The sequence below is a fragment of the Hydra vulgaris genome, chromosome 12 (genome assembly GCF_038396675.1).
Source record: "Hydra vulgaris chromosome 12, alternate assembly HydraT2T_AEP".
Classification (NCBI taxonomy): Eukaryota; Metazoa; Cnidaria; class Hydrozoa; order Anthoathecata; family Hydridae; genus Hydra; species Hydra vulgaris.
Genome location: NC_088931.1, coordinates 38,697,492 through 38,706,521, shown reverse-complemented (window position 1 = coordinate 38,706,521; position 9,030 = coordinate 38,697,492). Strand labels below are relative to the sequence as shown.

Here is a 9,030-nt window from a genome sequence, read left to right as displayed (position 1 = left end):
CAACTTGTGACTTTTGTCAATAATTAATGATCGTTATACAAAACGTTATAATAATAAAAATATGCAACGTGTGACTTTTGTCAATAATTAGCAAAGCTAATTATTGACAAATTATTGACGCATATTAAAATCACAACAGTGAAATTGGTAATATTTATATACAAAAACTTAATATAATTATATTTAGACCAACACCAAATATGATAGGTGTATTTTATGTTAGAGTGGATAAAGACGGGGTGGTTTAACATACCGTATTATCAAAAATGTTTCATTCATAAATATTTGTATATTTATTTTTAAAAAAGAAATCTAGTATAATAAGTAAAAATTATATTCCACTACTTTACAACATATACTAGTGGTGAATACAGTGACTTAAGCGGAAGGAGGTGTGCTCCCTCTTCCTCCCTCCTCAAATCCTAAAAAAAAATATCGATTATTGAAAAAATGTAAACATTTAAAAATATGCGATTCTTTACATAGAAAGAAACTAATATAAAAAACATTTACCATGTTATTAGATGCATCCAAGTAACCATTTTTCAGAGAAAAGGGGAAAGGTGTGTGCTTTCTCTTGAGTTTTTACCCCCTCTAACCTAAAAAACTTGTTCATATAAAATATTATAACAAACAAACTTTAATGAGCTTGTCTTGGCTTTTAGTAAATAATTAAATTTGTAATTTCAGAAATGAAATAATAATCATTGTCAACGATAGACACGACGAGAACGTAAGCACGATAGACACGACCAGAACGTAAGCCAGTCGTCTATCAAAAAAATTTAAAAAGCGTCTATCAAAAAAGTCACACCACGTGTGGTACCAATTTGCAAGTCACATCACTTACGATACCGATTTTGCGATTCACACTACTTGTAGTACTTGTTTCGCCAGTCACACCACTTGGTGTACTTACTTTCTTATATATTTGATCATCAAATCAAAATATCAAATTTTACATCCTTACCATAACTAGATATTGAGGTTACTAAAAATTACAAAAAAAAAAAAAAGAAATTAATGCATTATGATTTATGCCAAAAATACGTTTACGAACATTTATGAAAGTTATTACTTACAAACTTACCAGTGGTAGTAGAGGAAGGCACAACTAAAGGTTAAAAAATAAATTATAATAGTTTTCATAATTTCTAAGTTTATATAACTAATCATCCAATCTAAAAATTTTAAGTAACAGCCTTAATTACTAATAATATAAAATAAACTATTGTTAGAATTCCAGTTCACTAAATATTACAAAAATAAAAGGAAGAGATATAAAATATGTTTGTAAAATGAACAAATTTCAAATATTATTAAAGTTTTCATCTTAATAGTTTGTTTAAAGTTTCAAAAAAGTAAAAAGGAACCTCAAAACACAGTACGAGTTAGCGAATGGTCTGACTTAAGCAGGGTACGATTTAAGCGGATAAGTAGTAAGTTGAATGAGAAAATTCGAGGAAACTTTAAAATCTATCCGACTTAGAAAAAGTACGACAAGTCTGATTGCATGGCTGCATTCTATTAAATTTATATTGTTAATAAATATAGAAAACAAAGTTTTATCAATGCATCGATGATCGCTGTAACAAAATTATTTAAAGTAAAAAACTTACCACAAAAGTTCAATGCATTTTCAACAATTAGCTCTAGAAATTCAAAAGATAAAAGATTCTAGGAACGACTTATTAACTATAATCTAAACTAGAAGCTTCTTCTTTTAAATTAATAATCAAATTTAAAATAACTTCAAGAGTTCAAAAAAAAGCATTATTATTATGAAGATATTTCAGTTAAACAGCCGCTCCAGGATCCCGAAAATAAATTTAGAGTCGATGTTGTCCTGACTGAATAATATATTTGATATATTCCTAACTGATTAAAATATCTGTGTTTGAGAATTTAAAATATTTATGTGTATTTTTGAAATACTTCAAGGTTCTTATATACTTTAAGATTTATATTACATTTTTTAGATATAATATTTTTGTGATAAAATGATATTAATAGTCTAGATCCACTGTATAATATATATAAAAATAACTAATTCAAATCACTTACCAAAGCAGTGGGAGAAAATATGAAAACACAATAAATTATTAGTAATAATTCCAAAAGGAAAACCAAAATTAAAAAACTATTCTAAAATTATTCTAAAAACATGCATGAAAATATTCTAGTTTTCAGATGAATTGAAATTAAAATTAAAATATTTTGCTCATAATTAAACAATCGACAATGTAACACACACAATGTGATATAATCAAATAAAAAATATTAAATGACAGCAATAACAATTAAAATATTTGCGGATGAGCATGTAAAATTATTCTAAAAACATGCATGAAAATATTCTAGTTTTCAGATGAATTGAAATTAAAATTAAAATATTTTGCTCATAATTAAACAATCGACAATGTAACACACGCAATGTGATATAATCAAATAAAAAATATTAAATGACAGCAATAACAATTAAAATATTTGCGGATGAGCATGTAAAATATTTGTTTATTTTGTGAAATACTTCAAAGGTTCTCGATATCAATACTTATCTCAGTTTTCTAAGAGTTCTCTATAACCACAAAACTTATCTTATCAAATTTCTCATAATATATTTAAATAATTCTTCTTAAAGTTACTTTTTTAACATATATTTTGATAGTATTTTTTTAAATATAATTTTATATGGAAGTGTATTTTATTTATATTATCACTATCATAGTTATAAGAAAGATATTGATTTGGAAGCGAACAATGGTGCATTGTTTTAACTCTTTTATACTGCTTTTTCTCGTTTCTGGACTTCTGAACTTGCACAAAAAGATTGTTGATGTAAGCGGTTGCCTATTATTTTTTGAAGTTGTCTTTCTGTTATTATTGAAATTGATTTTTTTGATATGCCTGGTGAAAATTGTGCAATTTTGGTTGTTCAACTTCAAGAAGACGCAAAGGTATCAGCATTTTCAAAGTTCCTACTCCAACTAATGATGCAAATAAGAAATGGAGTAATGAGCTTATTAACGTAATTACTAGAGACAGACTCATCGATGATTCTTTGAAAAAACGAATTAATTCCTTCATCCTTTATATTTGCGAGCTTCACTTTACTGAAGATCAATTTTGGATTTACTCATCTCGAAAAATTTCAAAGGATGGAGCATTGCCGACTCTAAATCTTAAGAAAAGTAATCAATCACAGCGAAGTTCAATATCCATTATAAAACGTGAGGAGTTTTCAGTGACGCAAAAGTTAATTTCTCGAACTACAACGTCATGTTACAAATCTTTTGATGATATTACAAAACGTATTTTAAAGCTCTCTCTTGGTGATTGTTGGAAAATTTCTTTGGATGATAGATTTGCAGTAATTACTTGTAATTCTCCAGAACATATTTTACCAAAGTATGAAATTTATGTCGACGAGTTGCTAGACTGTTGTATAAGAATTTTTAATGTTACCAATAGATCATTTTTTGTACCTTCAATATAAAGGATCTTTTTTAAATGTTTCTTTATCAAAATTTATAAATCATATTGAAACTCTTGTTCTTTGTCCTGGTGTTGAAATAATTAGTTTAGACTTAATCAACCAAAATGTTATAACTAAAAAATTTAACTACTTGCTTTTTAAGCAACTTCCTCTTAAACCTAGATTAAATCAAGATTAGTTTTATCGTTCACTTAATTTTAATATTTTAATAAAATCCCAGAGTTGTTGTTATTCATGCCATTCTTTGCAACTTAAAACTAATTATGAAGTAAATAATAAAAATAAAACTTTAAACCAACCTGCAAAGCTGAATACTCCTCTTAAATTTACCTCCACCGAACGAATTAAATTAAGTTTGCAACAACATCGTTTAAAATGCAAACATTTGGAAAATCAGATTGAACATATGAAAACAGTTTTGAATATTGAAAGTGAAAAGGTTAATTTAGAACTTGATCAAGACCTTAAAACATTGTACTGTGGTTTTAATCAAAAAAATATTCCACACTTCATGAAACTTTTTTGGAATGAGCAGCAAAATTATAGTAAAGCTTCTAGTCCCTGTAGTGTTAAGTATCATCCAATGATAATAAAATTTTGTCTCAATTTAGCAGCTAAATCTTCGTCAGCATATTCTGATTTGCGTTTTGATAGTAAAACTGTTTCAGGAGTTTTAGTTCTTCCATGTTTACGCACCTTGAGAGACTGCAATAATTATATACATCCTTCAAGAGGTTTTAAAGTCATTAATGATCTTGCAAATAAAACTTCTAACTTCTCTAGTTCTAAACGATTTGTTACAATTCTGTTTGATGATATGAAAGTTCACGAAGATTTGGTTTGGGATAAATACTCTGGTGAGTTAATTGGATTTGTAGATTTAGGAGATATTCAAACTAACTATGCAACACTTTCCTATAGTCTAGCAGCATTTGCCACAATTGGAGTAACATCAACACAGCTTATGCCAATAATTTGAAAAGCTGTGCGTTATCTGGAGAGTATAAATTTAAAAGTCATAGCTGCAACTGCAGATGGTGCATCTCTAAATAGGAAGCTTTTTAAAAAGTGAGATGGTGGTTCAGGGAAAACAATTATATATCGCACTAAAAACTTATTTAGTAATGATAATAGATTCATCTTTTTCTTTGCAGACATACCTCATCTAATCAAAACTTCTCGAAACTGCCTAAGTAATTCTGGTTCTGGATGTAAATCACGCTACATGTGGAATAGTGTATTTTTTCTTCTTTAGAATCATATTTCAACATTTTACAATTCTGATTTAGAAAGAGGTTTAAAACTTGTTCCTAAACTAAAAAGCAATCTTGTAAACTTAGCCCCATATTCTGTGATGAGGGTACGTCTTGCATCCCAAGTATTGAGCGAAACAGTAGGAAATGTTTTAAATCAGTTTGGACCACCAGAAGCTGCTTGAACTGCAGAATTTTGTTTAATAATGGATATGTTTTTTGATTGTTTAGATGTAAAGAACAGTATTGAGCATTGAACAAAAAGAAAGTCATTTTCAAAACCTTATGAATCAGTAAATGATTCAAGATTTGCTTGGTTAGATAACTTCCTCTTATACTTTAAATTGTGGAAAGAATCTAAAGATCAACAAGAAGGAAGTTTTGATAAGAGCTCAAAATCAAAAATGTTTATTTCTTCTCAAACTTATGAAGGTTTGCAAATTACAGTGCATTCATTTAAAGAAGTTGTTAAATTTTTACTTGAAAATGGTGTTCGACTCATATTTTCTAAAAGATTCTGCCAAGATGACCTTAAAAACTATTTTGGAAGACATCGTGCAATTGGTTGCAGAAAAGTTAATCCATCTATCAAAGATTTTGGCTACAATGACAATACGATCAAGTCACAGTTTTCAGTTCGTTTTCAATTACTGGTAACATTCAATCTACTAACAATAAAATCATGGATATTGAAAATAATCCTTTACTAAAAAGAAAAAAAATAGTTCAAAGTTAACTCAAATTAAAAACCAACAATAAGTTCTGCTTTTTTCACATTTATTAATTGAAAAAAAAAAGATTATTTTCATAACCACAAAGTTTTAAAAGCATTATTTGTCATTTCTAATGGTAAGAGTATCTTTAAATGAATTAGCATAAAGGTATTGTGTTTTTCTTCAAAAAATATTTCTACACAAAATACATTTGGCGTATTTTATTAAAATAAATTTCGGACCCCCTCTCCTATTTTGAATCACTTGTGTGACTATGTGATGAAATACTTTGTCACTACATAGTCATAAGAATATCTTTAACGTTACTAAAATTAGTACACTTCAACAAAATTTTACTTTATTGGCTCAGCCAGTACCGTAGCAACGGAAAATTGCCCCGGAAATTTTTTTAGAAAATTTTAGTTTGTTTAGTAGTTTTTTTAGAAAAGGAAAAAATAATAAAAAAAAGCTGATCCCTGCCTTAACTCAAACCTTTTCAATGTGCTATCAACTTACTTGCAGGTTCTCCCTAAATCAGTGTGATGTCAGTGTGATATATATGTATATATATATATATATATATATATATATATATATATATATATATATATATATATATATATATATATATATATATATACACACACACACACACACACAATTGATCATAACCCTGAATTTACTATGAGATTTACAACAAAAAGCTAACAAAAAGTTTATTGAAGTACTATCTTAACAAATTAAATAACTATTAAGTAAAATTTTAAACAGAATTGAAGTAGTTTTATGCCATTAATGTTTTAAAAAGATATGTGGCTATGAAAATAGCCTTTTATGTTCAATATTTATGTCAATTTCCTTCACTTGCTTTCTTTATTTCGCATTGCAATGATCAAGTCTTGCAGGTTTTCTTTCTCATCTTATGTTTTTTAATAATGTCTTTGACATAAGAAAATGAACGAACTCTTACAAATAATGTAATTAAGTGTTTTAGCAAATTCTTACTAACTTCAGTTAACTCTGGATCATTGCAAACTTGTTTATAAAGGGATAAAACAATATAATTTGTCAACATGGACTCGATTAGAACTTCAGGATCTAGTTTTGAAAAAACTTTTGTAGTTTTTCTATGAAAAATATTCTCGCAAGTCAGAAAAAGATCTTGAATTATATTGTTAATTTTTCACAAACCCCCTCTATCTCTAATATTTACAAGTGTCTGAGTATCATCTTCCATAACCCTGCAGCCCAGTAAAATTGAAACACACTGTTGGCTATACTTACATACATTTTTACTAATTTTAAATTTAGAATACACTCTCTGCAAAATACATCAAATAAGATATTGTAAACTCTTTCTCCCTATACCAGTTATTTCCTGAGTTGTATTTACAGATTCAATAGTATTTGGCTTTATATCAGAAAGATTGTTTAATATAAGGGAAGACATTTCAGTGAGTAGTGTATTACTTAAAGTTAGATCGTTGAAGTGTGAAACTAGTAGATTTTCGCTCAACAATCCATAATATTCTTGATAAAATAAATCACTATTGCCTTTAAATCTTTCTATTATTGGTTTTAACTTTTGCCAAAGATTTTCAGCATCATCTATTGAATAACTAAATTTCTCGCATAAGAACTGTTTGCTTATATCAAATGGCAGACACATGTCCATTTGCAATAAACTTGCACATTCTTCAACTATGATTTTCAGCTTTAGTGATGACAATGCATTAGAAGAGTTCTCCATATTATACATTTTGGATGAATCTATTTCAAAACTCTCTAAAATATGCTTCGATGCAATGTGTGTCTCTTTAAACCTCTAATTGTCTTGTAAACATTGGGACACTGAATGCATGCATTTTGTTCGACATTACCTCTATAAATATCGATATCAGAAACAATAGAATATACATCTGTAACTAAGTTAATATCATTGTTCAAAAATCCTCCTTCAGCCACGTCAAACAAACATTCCAAATCATTATTTATCTAGAAATCGCTATTAAAAGATGCCATTTTTTAAACTTGTGCAAGTTTGCCGGGTCGTTGTGCAGTTTTCAAGTTAAAATCGTAAAACAATGGAAACGGTCCGCGTTTCCAGACTATGTATTCTTTTGACTATGTCACTATGTAGCAGTGACGGATCCAGGAATTTTTGACGGTGGTTTGGTATGTTAAAGTATTTTTGTATTTTGTACCACATTTGTTCTCCAAAAAAAGTTTCTCAATATCTATGATATTTTAGAACTTTCAGATTCTGGTAGGGGAGGCGATGTAACAACCCCTCCCTTGGATCCGTCACTAATATATAGTTGTGAAAATATAAGCGTATTAAATATTTGATATTAGAATATTAGAAGTTAGATACTAGATATTACATATAAGAATATTAGAAATAGATATCTACTTCTAATATTCTAATATGTAATATCTGCTATCTAATATCCTAATATATATTAGGATATTAGAAGTCAATAGATTGACATTTGAGCATTTGAACAAATTTTATTAAATAATATTTTAAATTTGAAGATGCATAGTTGTATATTCTAATGGGTAGTCTTTGTTAAACTATTGCAAGTTTAAAAAAGTTGAGTTTCGTTATTACAATAAAAATTAAAATTACTAAAAAAAAAAAATATTAAACTAAAGTAGTTATATTGATTATATGATTAACATTATCATTTATCATATGATAAACACTATCATTATTCATAATACGGCATAACAAGTTTAATGAATACAGAAAACATGTAACGTTATAGTGTTTAAATTTTCAACCAGGTCTATTAAACACCGTGAACTGGTAGCAATTATAATTTAGTAAGTTGTGTAACAAATACTAAAACATTTATATTTATTTTTTCTCAAAAAGTCTTTTAATTAGATTATGCTTTGAAAAGAACATGTAACTAGGGTGACTCAAATTGCAGTAGGTTCTCTTGTCAAACTCCGACGGAAACCTCTAAAACCAAACCCTCAGTCAATGTAAAAAAATTTAATGCGCCATTTTAAAGTCAGTCGTCTTGTACAATCCGCTGACCTATTCTTTATATATCCTCTATAAATCCTAGCTAGCAGACGTGAAGGACACTCAACGTTGAAATGGGGTTTGACAAGAAAGTCTCATATTGCAAGTAAAGTTTATTCACATACTTTGCATACTAACAGGCTTCATTATTGCTTTAAAAACAATTCGTATAGAGCAAAAAATATGATACTGTTCTAACTTTTGATATTCGATAGCTTTTTGTAACTTTATCTCGTATTTTGTAACTTGATACAATAGTAAAATAACAATAAAAAATTAAGTTAAAGTAGTGCACAAACTTTATAGCATTGAATAAAAGCAGTCAAAATAAATGGCGATAACCGAAGGAAATATTCTCACAAAGCAGAGCAATTTTGATATAAAATACAGTCTTTTCTCTGATGATTTTGATATTGAACAGAAACAACACTCATTCAATTTTCGTGCAACTTTTTTGTACAAGTATATGAGTGGAGTGTTTCAATATGTAGAGGAAGATTTGAACTTTTATACAAATATGAATCGTTATTA

General features: G+C 28.0%; 1 long non-coding RNA gene across 1 annotated transcript; it reads right to left on the bottom strand.

Moving 5' to 3' along the window:
• Positions 1 to 327: 327 nt before the first annotated feature.
• Positions 328 to 2,188, bottom strand: LOC136087754 (uncharacterized). The gene is made up of 5 exons (XR_010642037.1): positions 2,065 to 2,188; positions 1,091 to 1,114; positions 971 to 991; positions 514 to 599; positions 328 to 422 (listed from the first exon to the last, which is right to left on the bottom strand). It is a non-coding gene; the product is annotated as an uncharacterized LOC136087754 (long non-coding RNA).
• Positions 2,189 to 9,030: the final 6,842 nt, after the last annotated feature.